Here is a 23,542-nt window from a genome sequence, read left to right on the forward strand (position 1 = left end):
CCATAACGTAGGCCTTACATTCCTAGCTTTTACCTATACATATATGTATAAATGTATATATTTATTTAATTACATTATAGCCATTATTCACTATAGAAGTTATTTCATTTTGTTGTTGTTTTACATATTTTTGTAGTTCATTAGTTATGTTATTATAATAAAAGTATCGTAAACCCATTTAAATTTTAAAAGTTTCAATAATTCATATTATATATAAATATATTTCAGTAAAAAAATGTTCGACCTCCTAAAAAATTTGGCGCCCGGGGTGATTGTGACCATTGCCCCCCCCCCCGCCTCTTAAATACGGCACTGGTATTAATATATGATAACAATAATTAAGTAGTGTCATGAGTTATCTAGTTAAATTAATTAAGATATTTGTTTTTATCAATATTTTACAATATATTTTCTAGTTTTAATTGTAAAAAAAATTAATATTTATTATGCTTTTCTTTGAGTAGATTAAATAAATATTGGACAGTTAGGAAGATTACTTATAGAAATTTTATAATCTCTTTTTAATGATTTGATGTATTTTATCAAATTATAAATATTGTAAATGCTTAAAAGTAAAATATAATCTAGCTTTCAAATGTGATTTATCAGCCGTAATCTTAATAAATATTTACCCATAAATTATTTATTGATTGTAGTTTAATTATTTTTCAATAAAGAAAAAACAAATTTTGCTTTACTTAAGTTGTAGCATCTATATTTAATTTTATCATTAAAAATATATATATATATACATATATATAAATTTAATTAATTTAAAAATTCTGTTTGTAAATGTTTTCAATTGATACTAGGTGCGTGATTTGTTAACATGTTAGACAAATTATTTGCATCAAATGAACATTTTATGTGGTGTTCATGAGAAGAATCCTTATTAAAAGTTTCAACTGTTTGTTTTCAGTTATCAAACTTTTTAACTATTAAAGTACCTAATGATTGAGAATTCAATTCAACTATATTTTATACTTACAAAATTAATCATTTTCTACAGCTGAGTATGTCAATAAAAAAAATAGTATCTACCAGGTATAATGAAATTCAAGATTTTTTCGTTCTTTTAATTTCAAAAATAAATATTTTTATTGAAAAATTTAGTTTGATGTCAGGTGTTAGATTATTTAAAATATATATTATTTCGTTTTAAGAAAATTTTTATTGTGTGAAGACTTATATCAAATGGATGCATAGAGTTAAATATAGAGGAAAAAATTGGGATTTTTTTTTAATTATTAGTAAAAATCGTTGAGGATAATAGTGGAAAAACAAATCTCTCATTTGTTGGTAGTTTCTCAATAGAAACATTTGAAGAATTAATTGAGTTTGAAGATTTCAAATATTCAGATGTAGATTTATTGGGAAAATGTGTATTTCTAGAACGCCGCATTGGTTTTTCTCATACGAATATTAATTTAGATATATGCATACTACGTATACTACGTAATTAGAGGCGGATAGTAAGAAATACCGGATATTTAAGTATTATTACTTTTACAAGCATTTGCCAACCATTATAATTTTTTTTTTTTTAAATACCTATCAATAAAAACTTCAATTTAAAACTTAAACTTGTAACCTGGGAGACCATAATATCGACCCCTTCCCCAAGTAAAACTACTGTTGGTTAGGTTGATATAATTGTATACATAAATTTACAAATGTTCTGAAATTTTGTTTTAAGTAGTATTCTTCCATTGAAAACACGGATTGTAAAATAAAAATGAAGCAAGAGCATAGAAAACAAATCTACAGTAGGTACTGTCCGAATTACTAGTATATTCAAAAAAGATATAGTATAATAATGATAATCATAATAATGTAATACAATAAAAATTTCATATTTACTCGGTAATATTATAATATACATCTAACTGTGTGTAAAGTTATTCGTGTAGCTGGGCATTGTTCTTTATATATAGGAGTATTATTATTAAAAAAAAAATGTCGTGATCGTATAGAGCAGTGTTAAAGTGGCGGTAACTGGGAAGAGAGGAAGGCCGAATCCGAGGGTCTAGCAGGGATTTATTTACAACGAAAACCGCGCGATCGGCTACGGCGGCGGTGACGGTATTTCGTGGTTTGATATAAAAATAGCGTAGAAAAAAAAACGAAAAAAAAACCGCGTAGGACGACGGTTAAAAACATTAAGCGCGTCTACGCCCGCCGCATGGTCTTGTCGGTCGCACACGCGCGAAAATGATTTGACTTGACGACTCCATGTCTTGCTGACGATTGTATTAGTCATCGATTATGGTTGTCCACGTGCTGAAAGTAAGTAAATATCAAATAATACGACTAAACGGTGTCCCGATCTGTAACGGAATGAGAGATAGAAGAAAAAAAAGACAAGCACACGTTATATTGTGACATTAACATTTATTACAAGTTATTAAATCTGGATAAAAAAACGACATTTTCGGTGAAAGTGCCTCACCAAAAGTAATAGCCCCTTTATATGATGACCATAAACCGGTCCAATTTACCTCTAATAATAGCTTATTATTTTGTGATATTTTTTTCGGGTGTATCCGAGTTGGGTCCCAGATATGATAATATTAGATAAGATAAACAACTAATTGGTTCCGGCTATAAAAATAATAAAATACTAGTTCGGTCTGACCACTATGAAAATAAAACCTGTAACTTACAAGTATTGATACACTTGATAATATTAATAAAATAATAGATTTGAGTTTGTAAAATCTATATCATTTAAATTTTTACATTTTTATTTTTATTTTTATTTACCATGATATTATATAGTAGTATTCTAATTTTCTATTAATAATTATAAACTATACATTAGAAACTTTTTAAAAAAAAAAAAACTTGTTATTAGAACTTGTGTTCTAATTTATAAGTAACTGACAGTCCTGAGTCTGTAAAAATGTGAAGTGACATTTTTTTTGTATGGATCCAACTAGAGTAGTACTTGTAAAATCGTGGGATCCAACTAGTGTACAACCAGAAAAATACTGGGACCTAAATAGACTTAATAAGGGTCTTCGGAACCCAACTAGTAAACGTTTTTTTTTTTTTTGTGTTTGTGTGATTTAATCAAAATGATTATCTCGATTGTTATAAGTATAAGGAGTTTCAGATACAAAATTTATTTTATTTAATACTTTGGGTATTGAATTATGAGTTATTTTACGAGTTTCCCAACGGTTTTCTTAATAATCGTAAAAATTGATGAAAAGTCATAAAAACGATATTAACTACATACTGAAATTCGACAAAATCGAATTTTTGTTTTCATCGTAACTCAAAAAATAACAATCATGGAGACGAGCGATTTTCAATTAATGTTTATATCATCGTATGATATAGATGATCTATATTAAAATATTTTTTTAAACTATTTATATACAAATAAATAATTTTATACTTTTTTTAAATTACTTTAAAAATATTCGTAAAATAATTTTGGTTTGACAAAATGTCCTAAAAATTCGTTTTTTGTATCTACTTATAAATTCTTTACATTTATAATAATTTATATTAATTTATTTGAGAGTTATGAATTGTATACATTTTCATGAAATTTTTTTTGTAGCCAAAAAATAAAAATAAAATAAAATAATTACTGGAAATTCTATTTTACGTATGGAAAACAAAAAAAAAAAAAATCGACAAACTAACAGTTAGTACCTAGTTACTAGGTACTTAATAAACATATATATCCATCATTAGATCGATTAGGAAAATGTCTCAATTCAGATTTATGACCAAAAAAAGTATTAATTAAAAAAAAAACTGAATGGAAAAGTCAATATTGTTGAAAACTGGTATGCCATAAATGTTGTTTTTTTTTATAAATGTTTGTTAGTTTTTGCAATTATTAAAAAAAACCACTGAGAAATTCGTAAAATAACCAATTCAAAGTACGAACTAGAAAAAATTTCATATTAGAAACCTCTTATCATTTTAATGGTTAAAGTTTTCCTCTGGTTAAAATCGCATTTATATTTCTCTTAGTAGGTAAACTATTTAAATTATTTCATTACATTAATATGTTATTCAAAGCATTCTTCACTTTGCCTCGAATTTAATATGGACAACAAATTATGATGACATAAATAATTCTTAATTTTTAGTGCTCTCTCTCTATTTAAAAATGTTGACTATCACCTACCATAGTACCACAAACAAATTTTTATGGATACAGGTAACCTAAATAATTCAAATTTTTATGTATATGTTCAAATTTGTAATTTGAATTTTTAATTGTGATTACTAATGTTCCTATTTTAATTTTTTTATTTTAATGGTAACACATTTAGTGTTCAATTTTTAAGTGTTTGACCTTCTAAATAAGAGCTGTTAATTGAAAATACATATGTTAATTTAAACATTTTGTATTTATCTAAATAATTAAAAGTTGCGAATTTATCATATGCTATACATTTGTTTACCATACATTTTCCGCCTTCATGTATTCGCTAGAATGAAAATTGATGACCACGACAAAATATGTGTAAATAAAAACAATGTCTGTTGTAAGAGAAATCTATTTTCGAATTGTCTACACAGCGTTTCTTTTATAAAAAGAAGTTCGAAAGATATATATATATTAATTAATTTATTGATTAATAATTTATTGATTAATAATTTATTGGCTTCCAAATTAAGGAAAATAAAGTGCACAATGATTACAACAATATGAGTTATATTAATATTGTATATTGTAGCATAATCATAATTAATTTATAAAACAATACTTTATATTTGTTAGCCAACAATTATAAAACACATTGTGAATCTTTTCATCTTGTGGCCCCTCTTTACCCTTTTTATACAGCCCTGGCGTCAAGGATTTAAAATTCTAGGTTTAAATGTCGATTAAAATTGAAATTTTTTATAATTTTTTCACCATCTTTTTAAATTATTCAGTTAACTGTTGATAAATGAAAAAAATTATTTCTTCCTAAGTTTTCTACTAAAACTAATTTCCTACTTATATTTTTGTTTGTCAATAACTGGAGCAATTCTGATAGTAAACTGAAATTTTAAAAATTGTGTATACACAAAATAAAAACAATTCATGGTAAAACCAATTCATGCCTTTCATTTAACCTCCTTTCATTCTGAATCTTAAAAAGCTTTAAATGTTTTATTTTGTGTGCTCATATATTCCAATTATTTTAATAAGTGTACTGATTTAATTATTTTATAACATGAAAATGTTATTCAAGACTTAACCATTTTAAATAGAATTAAATTCAGAAGATTTTTCGTGATCTGTCTTATTAAACTGAGATAAGTATATCAAAACAGGTAAATTAATTTTTTAACAATAATACTAACAATAAATATTTATATAATATTATAGCAAAATTCGCTAAGAATAATTTTCTGAGTTTAATAATGATTTCTTTAGTACAACGACTGAAGCTAAAATTTTACAACTAAAATTAATATCTTGTCAGATTTTAAATAAATAAAATAATTTAAGTTTAAAAATTATAAAAAATGTATAGTTAACGGGTTGTTTTCATTATATATTGGACACCTAGTTATAAGGTAAGTAGATGCATTCTTTCATTCTAATTTCAACAATCACTTAAATAAATTATATAAATAAATTAAATAATACCTATTTATTGTAATACTAAATATCTTAATAATATTTTCAAAAGAAACTACTGTTTGTAAATACACCTTGAGGTAGTTACAGAGACATAATATGTAGCATTATTGAATGCGTTCATTTCTGATTAATATAATGGATTTTTATACATGTCTAAAGTTTATTGCTAAAAATAAAATGTTAAAATTTTATATTGGAAAATTTGATTGAAAATTGTATTTTACGATAAAACTGAAATGTACAACTGTTTCGAAATTCACAGGTATTATAGAAATGTCTGTCGGAAAAATAATGTATTTAGAAACAATTCAGCTTTGAAAAATCCATAATAATTATAGAATAAAAATTATCTTAAAAAATAGATTGAGTTTTGTTTGAGTTAATTTTGAATAAGACTTAATATGTATGAATATATTTATAAATTAAAATTAAGACTCATTTACCTATTATTGCAATTATGAATAGAGGTACCACATTTCTAACTTTATGATACTGACGCTAATATATATAAATATTTTATTTATTTTGTTTTTTTCTGGTTAAGAATCCAGCTAAAATTACAAACTTTATGGATATAAATTTAAAGAAAACTAAAGCCCTTAGTGAAACTTAGAATTGGAAACGTTTTATTATAACAATCAAATTTTTGAGAATGCAATTAATAATATAATACAAATATTTTTTAAGATATTAATTATTTTAAATTATTATAATATCGTTTAATAAGTACATCTAAATATAGAAGGAAAACTAAATCGAGTAATTTAAGATTCAGACATTCATTAAAAAAGACAAAAGAACAAAAATAATTAAAATAAAAACTCTCTTAAAATAAATAGTTATTATTACCTTTAAACTTGGACAGAAATAGGATACCAATATGTTGCATTATGAGGATGAAAATAATAAATGAATATGAGTATGAACAATAATTTATTCTTTAGATAATGGTCAATATTTTTTTGTTTTGATTTTTTTGAAATTTTAATTTTTGTACTCCCGAAAAAGGAACAATTTTATGTTAGAAATGGAACATTGTAATTGATAAGCGACTATGGAGAACTGTGTAAAAATTTAAAAATAGCTATTCTCATTCAATTGATGATTGACGTATGAACTACGAATTAGTTCAACTATAATTTAGTTTAGATGTTTGTGTTTGTATAATGGTAAAATGTAAAATGTAAAATGGTTTACATGCAATATATTAAAATAAAAATGTTAATAAATCTTCCAATGTGATGAAAGTTTAAGAAGTTATTCTTTATTAAAAAAAGCTATATTCAAAGAAGTTTTTTTTTAAAATTTAATGACAAAACCTGAGTTTTGTATTTTGTATGTTCTGTTCTAGCGTTTATATGTATATATATAAAAAAAATTATATTAGGAGGAAAAAATTTATATTAATGTTTTGAAATCTATTTAAATGAAATATATATTTTAACGAATACTTTTTATTTTAATTGGTTTTGAACATAATTAAATATTGTGCATTGTTAAAATATAACGAGAGTATAATTTAAGTCAAATTAAATACATTACCATTTATCTCTAATTTATGAAGTACCTGTTGAGAGAATATACATGTTATAATAATTATTCCGCACGAATGCTTTAAAAAATTAAACATATAATTTTAAAGTTTTTTACAGTGTAGCTTCACATTTTAAGCTTAAATAAAGACAATAACGGTAGCTAAAACAATAATACATGTTTGATAACAACAAAAGAATTTTTTTTATTCATTTTTATACCATGATACCTCTCTTATATTTACTGAATGCAACCTTATTTGTAATCGGATGCTTTTAGTTTCGAATGCCTAAATTCGTCATTTCAAATGTTTTTTGGTACTATTCCGCATACTATCCTTGATAAAAATAAATATTTTGGGTGAAATTAAAACGAACAGTTGAAAAACGAACGCAGTACGAGTACATAAAGGAAAATAAAAAGTTAGACGTTTAACGGAAGAAACTTAAAGTTCATAACGGATAGTATAGCCCCCGCTCGACGTGATTATAAATGATGGGCCAGTACATACAATGGACTACTGCTATCGTAGTTTATGATTTACATTACTCATTTAATATTTATTTAATATTCACAGGTGAAGATTCAAGATTATAATAAATATTTTAACATTTCTGATATACGTAAATATAAATATATAAGTAAATACAATTATTTTATTTTATCCTATTGGCCAAGGCAAAAGCTCTTGAAAAATATATATTATTTCCACTGTTGGTAATAAAGTGGGATATTAAGAACAGGTTTCTTGAATAAGAAATTTAAAAATTATTTATAACTTAGAAAAAGTTTTTTGTGTTTTTACATGTTATACGGAAACCAATTTCATATAATAACTCAGGACAGTCAAGAAGCTGTTTAAAATATCGTGAACTATCAAAATATCTGCTAATTTACATTCTGTACTCATTGAGTTTTGGATCCAGAAATTTTTAATTACATTAACGGTATCACTTGTGATTTGTATGTTAAAGACATAAGCAATTGTTTTCAAAAATCTATAGTGGACATTATCAATATCGTTTATACATTTTGAGTAATTGAAAGACCAAATAAATGAATTGAATTTGAGGTTAGATCTTACTAATGACACATGAAGTGTTTTTAAACAAATAGGGTTTTTAAATTATTTTGTATTTCTATTAATAAATCGAGCATTTTATTCGATTTGTTTAAAATAATTTTATGATTCAATTTAAACGATAAATCATTTTTCATTGTATTCTAAATGTATTGGATATTAAACACAAACGTAGACGATAAAAATATAACGATAAAATACGGAGTGGTGTTTTACTACAGCGTCGGGCTATCGGTATCCAAACAATGTTACGTGCGGACCCTCGGGAAAACCGCAAGCGTTGAGTGTGTACATGGTGTGTATTATATTGAATTATAACTTTTATCTGGGGTCAAATATTACGTTTAATTATTGTGATTTTCGTGAAAAACACACAGAAAGATTTATTTATTATTATTATTATTATTACTACTTTCAAAACTGTTGACTAAAACATAATCGCATAGACTCTAAGAAATATTTCAAGTGGACGTATCCGGTGTGCAATACGTTCGATGTAATAAGTGACGGTGGATCACGCGCCTTTTACGGGATTCCCGGTCATTAGCGCCGTGTCTTGAACTGATTTTAGCGTGTTACGGCGATGAGATCGGACCGCGAAACATTAAAACTTTGTGCGCGAAACGTTATTTATGACAGCCGTGATGTGCGTCTGATTAAGAAATCTATCTCGGAAAACCGGAGGCTTTCAAAATATTAATACTCGTGCGCGTGAGCATACACTACACATTTTAACGGCGTTGAAATGTTTCCAAAAACAGTGAAATATTCGAAGTACTTTAAATTTAGACGCATAATTATTAGGAAAAGAAAAAAAAAAAACCCGTGATAGCGCGATGACCACAGATCGGGTTAAACAGGTAGGCAGGTAAAAGTTTGGTACTCGGTCGGGAGAAAAAAATAATTATATATTTAAAAAAAAAAAAAAATTAACGTCTTAAAAGTTTTTTTGGCAAAGCTCGCGGGCGTGCGTTCGAGTTATTCCTGGTCCGAACGTGCGTGCGTGCGTGTATGTGTGTGCGCGCGCGAGCGTCTGCGTACACACACACACACACACATATATATACACACATACATATATATATATATATATATATATATATATATATATATATATATATATATATATATATATACGTATGTACATATTTGCGATGGTCCACGAGCGCTCTTCGTGCCGACTTCGACTGACGTCGCGGTGACCAAAGGTGTCTGTGACGGTAACGGCGGCGGCGGCGGCAGGCGACGAAAGCGACTGCTGCACACACGGAGGTGGGAGGGGCGATCGGGGGGTCACCGGAGGAGTGCTGGCGGTGCCGTTATATGTGCACACACACGTTCCAAGGCGAACCGAAGCGTTCTTACGCGCCAGCCGATGCCGGTGCTGCTGCGGTGGCGGACCGAACGTCATTTTGGGCGGACCGACACTTAAAATAAGCATACACTGTACACCGTCGCCGCCGCCGCCGCTTTTGAAACGCGCCAAAAAAGCTCGTTGCCGCCGCTAGTGATCGCCAGTGCGCTCTCCGTGTGCGGTTGTTGCGGACGTCGGCAGCAGCGGGTCTCGACCGTCTTACACAAACACACACACACACACGAGCACACTCGCATGAACGCACGTACGCGAATTTCGGTTATTTCAATTTTTCGCTCGCGTCCAAGTCGAATTCAACGCCGTCATAACATTCCGTCATCGTAAATCCGCCTCGGACAGCCGTTGCCGGGCGCGTGGCGTTCCGTTTTCGGAACGATTGTTCATCCAAGACGACCGCTGAGAAGGTCCCCGCGTGAAGACGAACCCCGTACGGCAATCCGTCCGGTCGCCGGCGAAAACCCGTCTTTTGACTGCGATACCACCACCGTCAGTGATCGACGGCTCCATTAGGTACGTGTTTGTAACGTGCGTGATGCACGCGCGTCGATAGCTCGTAACGATCAACGTCCGGAGGAAAAATAAAAAAAAATACCGTTTTGTAACCATCCTTTTTTTATTTCCATGTCCGAACAGTCGGTTGTACAATCGTACGCCGCGAACCGTACTCATCGCCATCGCTGCCGCCGGCTTCGAGGCGCGCTCGCTGTGAAAACCAAACGTTTCTCGTGACGCACGTGGTACCTACATCGTGTACAAGCCCGGAAACAGGTATGTTGCTGACCGGTTGGACGTTTAACAATTACTCCGAGTGTATTGTAATGACATAAGTATAGTTTTATGTAAGTTTCGATAAGTTATGATATGAGTGACGATCGGTGTTATCCGTTGTCGCTCGACATTCGGCGTTAGTGAAAATGTGCGCGTTAGACACGTGCCGATAAACCGTAGTTTTAAAACATCGCGCCTTTTTGAAAACGGTCGGCCTCACGTTCGCCTTTACTCTTACAAAGGTCGAGATCGGTCGTCGGCATAATGATGTATAATCTATTATTAATATTAATTATTATAATAATAATATTAATTAGTATTAATTTGCTTTCGCTACACGCGAAGACGTAGGTAAAATTGATTAATGGGTAGAGGGGATCGATATATTTAGATAATGATTATTTTTATTAACACTAATTTATTTATTTATCTATTCATTTTGGAATTAGGGGGGAGGGTTTAACCCAAAACCCCTTTACCTACGCCACTGGCTACACATACGTGTACGTGTACGGTACGTGCTCGCTGACGATTGCGTGTATACATGAGAATGATCTTGAGTGTTTCTTAGTGCGAGGTGGGGAGGAGATGGTTAACACGTGTTTTTTACATCTGGATGGAAACGTTCGCCGCTTAAACGATGCATTGGTCTATTACGACGGCGACGGAGAACTCAAACACGTCAATAACTATAATACACTCTCATTGCTATATACACGAAGGCGAGTGCATTTTTAGCTTTGTCTACGACATCGGTGTCCCCCACCGCAGCAGCCGCGGTTGCTCGCCATTCGAAATACCATTACACGCTAACGCACACCGGATTGCTCTGGTTTCGTCGGCTGCTCGTAATGTTTTGGCATTATTTCATGACTGCGACAGAGAAATACCCGGATGAGAAGCACCAGAGAAAGACGGAGATAATCATATACAGTGAGAGAGAGAGCAAATTTGGTGTGCGAGAGAGACTGATAGGAGCAGAGATCGAGAAAGATCGAGGGAAAGAGATTAATGCAAAGAAGAGAGGGACGGACGGACGGGTATGCGTACCCCCTCCGTGTACGTAAACTATAGTCATTTTCGCCGCGTAAAAATTTAGTACTCAGTGATCCCAGCAGTGTACATACAAGTTTAAGCAGTTGAAAGTCGGCGGTGCGCGCGAACGAGGACCCGAACGTACTACACTTTTCTCTGATTTAATGCCTGTATTTTAATCGTCCGATCATCTGTGCGAGTTGGTTGCACGTTGACGGTCGTGGTGACCGTGTTGGAGATGACTGAGATTAACACACACCGGGCCCGGTTATTATTATTACTATAAAATGTATTGAGGAAAACCGCGTTCCCAAATTCCGAACCGAGAAACGTGTGTGCGTATGTATATTTTGTGTGTGCAGTGAAAGAACGCTGAACTAGAAGGGTAGCATAACAACTAAAAACAGAATGTTTCTAAAGGCATGGTTTGCCAAATTTATTAGCCATGTTTTGAGGGGATGATAAAAGTCTTATATGATATTTTATAGATAGAAATCAAAGAAAAAAGTTACCAAGGGAAATAACTCATCAGAGGTGGTATGGTAGGGTAAAAAAGATATTTATATATACACATATATAAGGGTGGCTCATATTTATAGGCAGGGAGAGGAAATTTCAATATTTTTAATTTCTCACCCTTCCAGTTTTTTTTTATTGCCATAAGAAAGTTATGTGAGTTAAATTTAGTGATGACTAATACTAACCTAATCTTTTACGTGCCGTAAAAAAGTTGAATATTGTTTAACATTGTTGTATTAATGTTTTTTTTTTATAATATTCAGAATATATCGCATAAAGCATAACACTTGATAGAAGCTTAATTATAAATTAAAATACTGTCTACTAAAAATGTTATAATATTTCTGGTTATATATTATTTTCTATGAAAAATAATATATAATATATAAAATATCATATAATTATTATACATATAATATTAAAATATATATATATATAAATTATATTGTAATTGCAACAGAAACCGTATCTTACATACGAGTACATTTCAAATTCTATGTTATAATCATAGATTAAAAATAAGAATAAATTATTTATAGTTATAATCAATAATCAATATTATGTGCTAGTACTTCATTTTTATTATACTTTATAGTTGTTTCTGTTGTTTGAGTTTCGAGTTGATTGAAATATTTTATGTTTTTAGAATAGTGAACGTTTTGACGTTAATATGTCAAAATCAAATGTACAGATTTTGCCCCTCTTGAAAAATTATCCCAAATACGTCACTGATTGAAATAAAACAATAGTTCAATAGAATAATAAAAATGTAAAAAAAATGGATTGTAATAAAGGTTCTATTGTACAATTCTATGTATGAATTAATATATTTTTTTTTAGAATCAGGATAGATATTTTTATCATTTACAACTTATAATAAAAGCTGTTTTCGGTTTTCATCTTTCGTCAGTATACTATTATACTTTTTAACTAACTTGAGGATTCTTTCTGTAACATCATGTAATACTCGCAACATTGTTAAAATAATAACTTCTTTTTGATTGCCTTCTCTTTCTTTTCAACTATCCTGGTAAAAATGTATAAAGTCAGTTGTATATTTCAATCTTGAAAAGTTAACTATTTTTGGATACAAATTAATTTGATTTTCTTTTTTTCAATGTTTTCATATCCTCTTTACTTAAAGCAATTTTTTGTTAACTGTATCATCAATGTCCTGTGATGATTGTTTCAACCATTTTAATTTTAATTTCGGTTGGTACTCGAAAATGAAAAAATTATAATGCAATACTTTCAGGAGCAAGATATCATACATTTTCATGAAAATATGTATAGCTGTTTTAGAAATAGCTTCATATGGGCATTCAATTAAGATTTTTAAAATATAAATTCAATATAATTTAACTATAAAAATACATACATCTCGAAATGTCTTTTCGAACAAGTTTAAATTGCTTTTGAAACATATACATTTTGAAAGAGTAAATTACTTTTGACATCTATCTGGCATGATGATAAGTACCAGGATAGCGTAAAGATATACCATTTGGTGGGTTTTCACTCAGAAAAAGATTCAGTTCCAGAAGTTCTTTATAATCATTTTAATCATTTTCTATATTGATTTTTTTTTTTAATTTTACAAATAGAAGTTTATAAATTGAGATTTATTTGTTTCAACAGTAAATTTTAAAAATTCATAGTTTGTATATATATATATATATACATGCATTAAAGAAACAAAAGAAAACAATCGACTTTACAAAAACAATAGTCCTTGCAATATTGCTAGAACTTGCAGCTGCAAAATATCAACCTTCATATTTTATTTTCTTATAATATATAGTATTTAACAATAAATAATGTAACAGCGTGTTGATTTTGGCATTAAAACAACGTCATATCCGATTTCTTACTCGTGTTCTTTTAAGTTCGCTCTCTCAGTAAATTTGAGAAATCGTTAACGATTACATTAAGGTAAAACACGTAAAAATCATTGTATCATTTTATCCGATGTGTTTTGCCGATATCCGATACAATTTCACACACAAGTAATATGATTGATTTTTTACGATCAAAAGATTTCCTCGTAACAGGTACACGATTTGTAGATGTTGTTATCACTGCGTCGTCCGTTCGACTGGTTAGCTACTTTCCACGGTTCCCGATTTTCCTGATTTTCCAGCGTTTCCCAAACGAGTTTCGCTTCGTTCGGAAAAACGGACAGTCCGACTGCCGGCAACCGTGTGCGCGAAACAAATATTTCCCGACCTACTACACGCACGCACCGCGTAACGGTGTTCGTTATAGCGTCCGCGTACTTATACACGTATGAGCGTATACGCATTTGGTTTGTATAAATCGTATATACTTTACGCATCATAGCACGCGTTATACCGGGTTCACGCTATTGCAATTTCTTGTATGCTTTTTCCCGCAAGTTTATTTTTACTCGTGCAAGAACGAAATTGAACGAATGCGAACGTTGATAATACGCATGCAGTCCAACATGTCGGACATAGTTTGAATGCTATTAGGTACTTGTATGCCAGTTCATTCCCGAACACGAATGGTGAACCACTTGGATCAATGTGATTGTGTTTTATGAAATTCGTTCATTATTTTTTTGTAATAATTTCATTTCTTTTAAACACTGAAATGGCCTCCAAACCAAAGTATAGTTTGAACGAAGAGTGAACGTATTGAAATGAATTATTTTTTATCGTCATCACGACCGATACTACGGAACGTAAAACCGGACCAATATAAAAACGAAGATGCGCGGAACCAGGGATGTACGTAATGATCGCTTTTGAAACGAAACAATATTCAAAGCAAGTCTACAACGCAAGTAATTGCAACAGGGTGAACCCGGCGTTACGGTCACGTCTAGTGGACTGGTCGCGAGCCGCAGAGCAGTGTACTCGGTTCTGGCCGCGCGCGCGGGCGCGTCGACCGCCCGTCCCCGTACGGCATACGAATATTGGCGTGTTCGGAGCGGCAACGGTCCCCGCGGGACGAGAAGATAAAAATAACGCGTGCGGACACAACGGGACCGCGCGCGCTCGTTTACAAAGCCATCTACCATGCCGACCATGCGTGCACCGTGCGATCCCTCCGCGGTCCGGTCTCGTTAGACACGCGTCGCGCACCGGTCGGAGCCGGTTCGGGTCCGGTCCGACGACCAAGCGTCCTCGGAACGTATTTTCATTCCACTCGCAGAGCTACGCCGTACGTTAACGAGTCGACGTGCACGCGCGCAGCTGTTCAGCCTCGCACCGATCCGGCCGACGCCGACGCCGCCGCCGTCTTCCTGATCGACGTCGTTGCCAAATGTTATCGCACGCGTTACACAAGCACCGCAGCCGTTCGGTGTATATTATTATAAACATATATATATACGTGTACGACAAGGGGGAGCCGCCGATGGATGGCGGTGGGTGGGAGGGAGCCCTGTGCCGCGGACGGTTTGAAATCGGATCTCGAAAAGACGCGTGCGCCCCGATCGTCGTGTTATGTTAACGAGACCACAGGAGTTTTTCAGTTTTCACTATTATTTTTCTTCGTCCCGTAAGCGTTCTGTCGATTCGCCGTTAGGTCGCCATGTTTTAACGGCAGATTATTTGTAAAACCTCTTTTTGTTCCGCGACGGACCAATCAAAAATTGTTGAGATACGTGCACGTCAACCACAACCGCCGCCGGAGCATCGCCGACCCTCGGTGCGGAAATCGAGACATGAATCGCATGAAACGAGCGCGGACGAAACGATATTACATGCGATTCGTTTTCGGATTGTCGTCGTGTGGTCCACGTCCGTCCGCCGCAGCAGTATTATAATAATCGTGACGTGGTCGAAATATACCTAAAATCCGTCTATGACGGTATTGTGTTTCCGCGCGTTGTCAACGGATCGCCGTCCCACGGTTTTGCTGTAAACATGACGTACATGTTACAATATATGCGTGCGTGCTCGTACACAATTGACCGTATGCAGTACGAATTGGTTTCACTGAAAAGCTCACGAAGCTATACGACCCTCTAAATTAACCCTATTTTCCTACGGCTGTGTAGCTCTTAAAATGATGCGCATTACATTATGCGTCGACATGAATAAAGAACAACCGGTAAACAAGCCAATGGGTAATGGATAGCATACAATATGGATAATATAGGATATCGTACAGTTACAGTTTAATAAATATTCAAGATTGTAATGTTACAAGTATAATGGTTTTGGAATTTTTATTTTTTAGGAAATCGAGTGAATACAATCGGTGAGACAGAATGCTAATTTTGAGTTGTTGATTAAATTCGTTTCCCTTTTGTCATCTCGAATTCAGAAAATAATAATCGTACTGCCGTAAATTAACAATCTATAGGTGGTTTATTTTAGCGTTGTGTGAATAGAATCATGTCCGAGTTTTTTCTGAAAAAGTTTCGGGCAAAATTGCAAAATGACTAAACAGTTTTATTTTATTAAGTTCATAGCGTTAATATTTCGGTTAAATTAACAATTTTTCAATTTCTATGTCGTCCGGAACCTCCTTATATTTAAAATTTTAATTATATACTATGATTTACTACATGTATTTAGATATGTGTCGGTGCCAATTATAACTGGCAATTAGAAAATATAAATATCAATTAAACTAGTTTTAATATTCTACCAATTAATTATTGCGTATTTTCAAAGGCGAGTAGGAGTATTTCTCTTCGGCAATAATACTTCTTATTTATCCAATTCCACGCGTAATCTCTCAAGATGGCCAAAGGGCATAAATGACATCGAAATATTTATCGCAAGCTTATAAAGCTCATAACGTTTTATTTGTGATAGTTAATTTACGACCGTTCATCTTGATAACTATTAGATGATAAAATCTCAACAATCATTTTTAATCATTCATTTTATGGTTGTGAAAATATATCTCTAATGGCTTTAATACATTTTTTTAATTCATCATTTATTTTGATATACTATTAAAATAAGTTATAATTAATTAATTAATTTTTCAACTGTCTATATGAAATCGGAAAAAAATTTTAGTTGATTTTTAATACAGACATTTCGGTGTGTTTACATTGTTTACGTTATTTTTCAATACCTCGGTGCTTTAAAGTTAATTAATATTTCTAAAATGTTCCAAACTTGGCAACTGATATTCTCAGTTAAAGTTAAATTTTATTAATTGAAAACTTCCAAATAAATGTTTAAAGAAAATTATAAAATGTGCCTTTGAATTGCAATACTACTAATCAATTAAATTTTGTTGAACTAATTATGATTTGCAAAAATCACTTATCGCAAATCTTCAGTATTTATGTTTACTTATTAGCAATCAGAGGAAGATATATTTGTATACCTTGAAACTTTTAGACTTCATACCTATACGGAATAAAAGTGTTTATCGACAATATAAAAAACTTGGCTATTAAATAAAAATGTATTATCCATTAAATTTAATATGAAATCTAAAATTAATTTTAAATACGTTTTAAATTGCAACACTAATTTTTCTATTCAAAAATTAAATTATTACAATAAAAAATAAAACTGATAGGATATTAAGATAAAAATAAATATAATGGGTATTAGTGGTATATTCATGTACTATGTATGTATATAATTTATTTTATATTATTAAAATTACCTTTGGTGGAGTGTAAACTATTAGTATAAGCACATTCTAGAATTTTATCTCGCTGTTCACCTTTTTTTTTTTTTTACGATAGCTTAGCTGTGTTACGTGGTTTTATTGTTTTTTTCTATTACACAGAGTGCAGAAATAAAACTGGAGATTATTAATTAATTATTTTAAAAGTATATTAAAATATACTATGAATTTTACATAACATTGATATTTAATTAATTAATGTGAATTTATCCATTGGTATGTTCTAATGGAACATCACCCGATTAACTGTATTTTTCTTTTAATTATTAAAAAATATATACCAACAGCTTACATTCTTTACCTACATAATGTAATATCCTAGTTGGTTGGTAATTAATAAATAATAACATTTTTTTTTAAGAAAATTTAAGCATTTCAAATTCAAACGCAATATGAAATATTTAAATGTAATATTGATATATTTAATATATTATATAAAATGCCTTAATTTTATACAAGAAATCAAATCATTTTTAATAGGCATTGAACTTAAATTTAACGTTTTTATTGTTGAAAAATTTAAAAACATATTAACGAATAACTACTAAATAAGATATCGGTTTAAATTAAAGTATTTTAATCAATCATTTGTATTATAATAAATATGAAAAAAAATAATTATAAAGTGAAAAAATATAATTTTCAAGAATTTTTAAATTTTAAAGGGATTTTATGGCACTAGTTTTTATTTTTATATGCGTAATATGAATTGGTTTTAGTAATTATATAATTCTTCTTATTTTTTTTAAAACCTGTCATTTTAACTATTTTTCGATAAAAAAAAAAAAAGTACTCTTAACAACAACTGATGAATTATAAAATAAAATTAGTAAATGTAATGAAACTGTTTATTATAAATAAAAAATTCGCATTTAACGTTCTTAAATACTTAAGTGTTTATAATATTCCAAGAATTAATTTAAGTTAATATTCTTAAGTAAGAAATACAAGTAACATTAATTTATATAAATCGTTAGTGTTCTTATAGGAGTGTAAAATATGATTCTATATGAATGTGTGTCATTTAATTTTAAACCTTAACTATAGACGTCCATTGAAGCAATAAAAAGTTATGGAAATTTATTTTACTATAGAATTGTACCTATTTAGATATATCATTTTGAATATTTAAATTAAAAACTTAATTTGGAAAAGATAACAATTAGTGCCACATTTTAATTGAATTACTGAAATATAAAACTGATTTTATTTTATGTTACACAGGTAAACTAATTAATTCAGATTTTCTTAATTAAGTTGTACACTTTATTGTTTAAATATAATTTCAAAATTTTCTACCATAATTTCATACATTATGTAACTAATAAAACTTTTGATTTCTGATTAACGTTTGGAAATCTTTAATTATTATTTAAAATTATAAAACAAATATTTTACTTAAGTGGATTTAGACAATCGTGGAAGTGCACTAAAATATGACAAAGATTGTTAAATTAATTTTGTACCATTTAATTATCTACAATCTTTATTATTTTTATATGATTCCATATCTCTTTTTATGATCATATTTAATTATTTGATCATATTATTTCCTTTTAAAATCTAAAAAATGAAATCTAAAAATCGAGAGAATAAACACATGTATATTTACTTGATTTTGTTTAATATACTTATGTGGCACTTGCATTTTTTTATTTATATTATAATGTCTATCAGAGTTACATACATTTTTCTAGAATATTTCAGTTTCAAAATCAAACATAAAATAAATACATTTTATTTATAATTAAATTATAAAATATTCTGGATATTCATGAATGATACAGACAATATATACAGGAAACCTTGTATACATTAAAAATAAATATTTATTCATAAATTATACATACTCGTATATGTTTTATTTGATAACTAAATATAAGACATTTACAATGTGGGCTGTAAAATTAATACTTAAAATTTTGTTATACCACAAATCAAAAATTTAAATGACAATAGTATTATCTATGAAGTCAATAATGAATAATAAATAATAATAATTTCCACAATAGTTATACAGATGTTTCGGTAAAGTTTTGTTTTCTTATTTTAACATTGTTTGAATTTAAAAATTATTGAATATTACAATAAACATTTTTTTTTCGTATACTTTTCACTCTAAATATAATGTTGGTTAAAACTTTTTTCTTTTTAAGTGGGATTTGACAACAGGCCTCTTGTGATGTTTATTGTAAAGTAGGATCAGAGTTCGGTTAATTTATGCGTTGGAATTCGTATTTCAAAACAGTTGGTTGCGAAGTGGTTGAGGATTTTTATTTCTGGAGCATGGTCTAGTTTGGAAAGCGAAACGGACTTTCAAAATAGGCTTGAACCAGCGACCATGCATCGAAGTACAGTAGACCATAGGTCATATGACCGATAGTTTATTGTTTATACATGAACATATTTATATACGGCTATTTCTACAATTTTGAAAATCAATATTATCGAATTCCTAACCCTTTTTTTTTTAAAACATTGAAACAACGAAGCTTTGTTTAGTTTTGCACAATGTCATGCGATTCAATACTAATTTAAGACTTCCTTTTAACTAATTTATAGAATTTTTTAGTACACCCAACAAATATTTTTGTCATGAAAAATATAATACAAATACCCGCATAACAATAAGCTTCAAAGTAATGAATTCAATGATGAATAAATAAGTTGCATAAAGGTATAAAATTGTAGTAGCAACATAATATTTCTATATTTTCTCTTTTATATTATTCTCTTTTGATTATTTACTGGTTAGGTCATAAGGTTATATTTATTCACATTTTGAGTGATTAGGTCCTTGGTTAATGTATAAAAATGTATTAATCTATTAATAAAACGTATGTATAGATATACAATGTGTCCACGTTTAAGAATTTTTCTAATATGACATAATACATTTATCTAAAATTATAAAATGAATTATCTTCCTTTAGTTTTCGATATTACGCTCGGGCAATAGACTATTTACAATCGGCAATAATTTATAATTTATATAGTTTATAAAGAGTTAGTGGTTATTTACATTTTGATTAATGTATATTATGCTATAAAATGTGATTTATGTTTTCATATTTTTAAATGGTTAATTTTCGAGAAATTAATATAAATAATATACCTATTAGGGTGCAACATTTAAAATAAAATATAAAATAACTAATTAATATATAATATTATACTTTAATATAGATTCCAATTAAGATTTTTTTTTTCTCTCAAAAGTTTACACTAAATAATATATATAATAAGAGTTTAGTTCCACACTCATTTTTTATGACACGATATGTTGAATTAAAAATTGCTTTTTGGTATGATAGAAAAACATAAATATATAATTTAATACAACTTAACGAATCTTTCAAGTTTTCGCAATATATATTTTAATGGAAATAACCGTTCTTCCTTTTTTTTTTATGAGATTCCGGATAAAATTGAGTACTGCACTGCCTGTGGCCATATAAAATATCTCGTATATATTTCCACAGATAAATAAACAAAATATCAAATTAGGTTAGTGTAAATACAATAGCAATATTTTTCTCTCCGAGGCGAAAAATTTAAAAACAAATAACACATCCCACACAGTTAATACTTAAATTATATTCATTTGGTGTTTTCAGTTATGAAATAATATTTATAATACAAAAAACCACTAGTAAATAATTATTTTATTAATTTATTCATCATAAAAAACGATTTTGAGCTTAAACTATTTCGAATCGTTAAATATTGCATCGTATTTATACGAAAAAAAGAAAGAATAATAAAAGCTTATATTATAAATAAAAGTTAAATTTAAATTATTTGAGTCACCATACATTTTATTTTAATGCACAAAAATCATTTAAACCTATTTTAAGCCTTTTATTAATTCCTATTTGATCGATAAAATAAATACAATTTTTGTTATATAAAAATTATGTTTTTAAAACGTTTATACATCAGTCAGTTTTAAACGCTATTGAGTATTAGGAATATCAAATTTTAGGTGAATCGAAATTTAATATGATTATTAGTGTTATTTAACACTAGTGCATAATCATACATTTTCAGTAGTGTTAATTATTTTATATTATACACATATAATTTACTTACAATCTTGAATTATCAGTATTAATACAACAATTATAGATTACATTTTAAAGTTTCACCACCTTACGCATTGTGAAATAATCAAAATTACTGATTAATATTAGTGATTATAAATTAGATAGTTTATTTAGCCGAAGGTTCTGAAACTATAGTACAATGGTTATAAAAAATACACATCTAAAATGTTGGGCCTGAATTTGGCGTATTCCTTTTTTTTATGACACTATTATATAATTATAATTATGTTGTAATTAATAACTGACCATTTTGTTTAAAAAAAATGTTTAATTTTTACAATTACGATACTTATAAGATATCTACATACATTTTGTTTAATATGTTTACAAAGCCAATAGTTGTATGCAAATAGCCATCAAATAGAATCTGATATATTTGCGGATGGCCGACGGTCATAAGAGGGCATAAACAGTAATTTCCTGAAAGTTGATTTCTTTGACTTTAAACCACCCTTGCAACAATATAATTTGTCATGTCGAATTAATATACGCGTTTGCACGCAATTCTCGTTGGTAATTAACGTTTGCACGCGCTGTAATGTACATCGATATTTATTTAACTATGCTTTAACAACCCATAGGTCACGATATTTACATACAAAATGTTAGTAGCGCATAATTAATGTTGACAATTACATTATTGTAATGTATTTGTAGTCTTTCTAAATCAATAAAAAAAATTTTAAAAAAAAATAACGAAAAATATACACTACTACCTACGTGCAATTTGATTGAACAATGAAACACGACCTCCATTTGCCGCTTTGTTATGAATACAGTATTATATTATTTTTATTCTTCTAAACATTTCACCCGTTAATTATAATTCTGAAAAAGTGTTCAATTACGGGCTTCTTTTTTTTTTTATTCAGATTCACTTGATGACAATTACATAACATCTCCACAAACAGTTATTGTTATACAAATTAATTGTGCACGTGAAACGAAATAAGTAAAACAATTAATAGTATATTGTTATCAGTACGAAGTATAGTTTAGGTGTACGAGTTAAAATAACATAAATTGATATTGGAATGTGTTTAGATCGTTAAAAGTTAGATTATCTTAGGTGTATTACCATATTAAACTTTAAAGAGGAGCTTCGATACAAAATATGAAAAAAAATCAAACTGTTATATTTCATTTTTAATATACGTAGAATATTGTATTTATATGCCATGTTAAAGTTAATAATAAAAAAAAAATCATGACAGCATGTCCCATGATAATTAAAATATGAATTATAATAATAATAGTAGCTGGCACGTCGATCGTATAAAATACCACAAGCGGGTTAATGACTCTGTCTGGATACTGATTTTAATCATATACTATGTACACTATGTACACTATGCGATGTCTGAAATTGAAACTGAATAACGTGGATACGCAAAATTCGAAATACGTATTATCTTAAACCAACTAATCTCGGAGGAACTCAACTTCTCAGACCGTGTCACACGCTGTATCCATTTATAAAAGGTCGGGAAAACTCTTACGTTTTCGTTTTATGGTATTCCATGGCCAAGTTTTACACTTTCGACGCTAAATTCTCAATCAACAAATTGAAAATTGCTTACTGAAACTAATGTGTATCAAGCAGATTACATAATCGAACACATGTTCGAAAGTCTGATAATATTTCTCTTCGATAATTTCCCTCCTGACAAAGAAAATAATAATATTCTTGGTTCGAAACATTATAAATATTACATGAGTCATAAAACACTGTCAGTGAAACATACAAAGTTGTTTCCGTAAACGAAAAACGTCGTCTTTGCTGATTTTCCCACCTTATTAATGGAATATTTTTAATGTCATAAACTTTGGATGAACAATAACATTTCTGAGAATTTATTAATAAACTTAAATACATTGTAAGATAACAT

The 23,542-nt window shown here is 29.5% G+C and overlaps 1 long non-coding RNA gene across 1 annotated transcript in view; it reads left to right on the top strand.

Annotated features, from left to right (window-relative positions):
• The first annotated feature begins 9,633 nt into the window (after positions 1 to 9,633).
• LOC112686989 overlaps positions 9,634 to 23,542 on the top strand; it is a 72,302-nt gene continuing 58,393 nt past the window's right edge. The window contains exons 1-2 of the long non-coding RNA XR_003149129.1: positions 9,634 to 10,104; positions 10,228 to 10,362. This is a non-coding gene — a long non-coding RNA (uncharacterized LOC112686989). The remainder of the gene's footprint in view (positions 10,105 to 10,227; positions 10,363 to 23,542) is intronic.

This window comes from Sipha flava, unplaced genomic scaffold (assembly GCF_003268045.1).
Source record: "Sipha flava isolate LNK unplaced genomic scaffold, YSA_version1 0_pilon_pilon, whole genome shotgun sequence".
Taxonomy (NCBI): domain Eukaryota; kingdom Metazoa; phylum Arthropoda; class Insecta; order Hemiptera; family Aphididae; genus Sipha; species Sipha flava.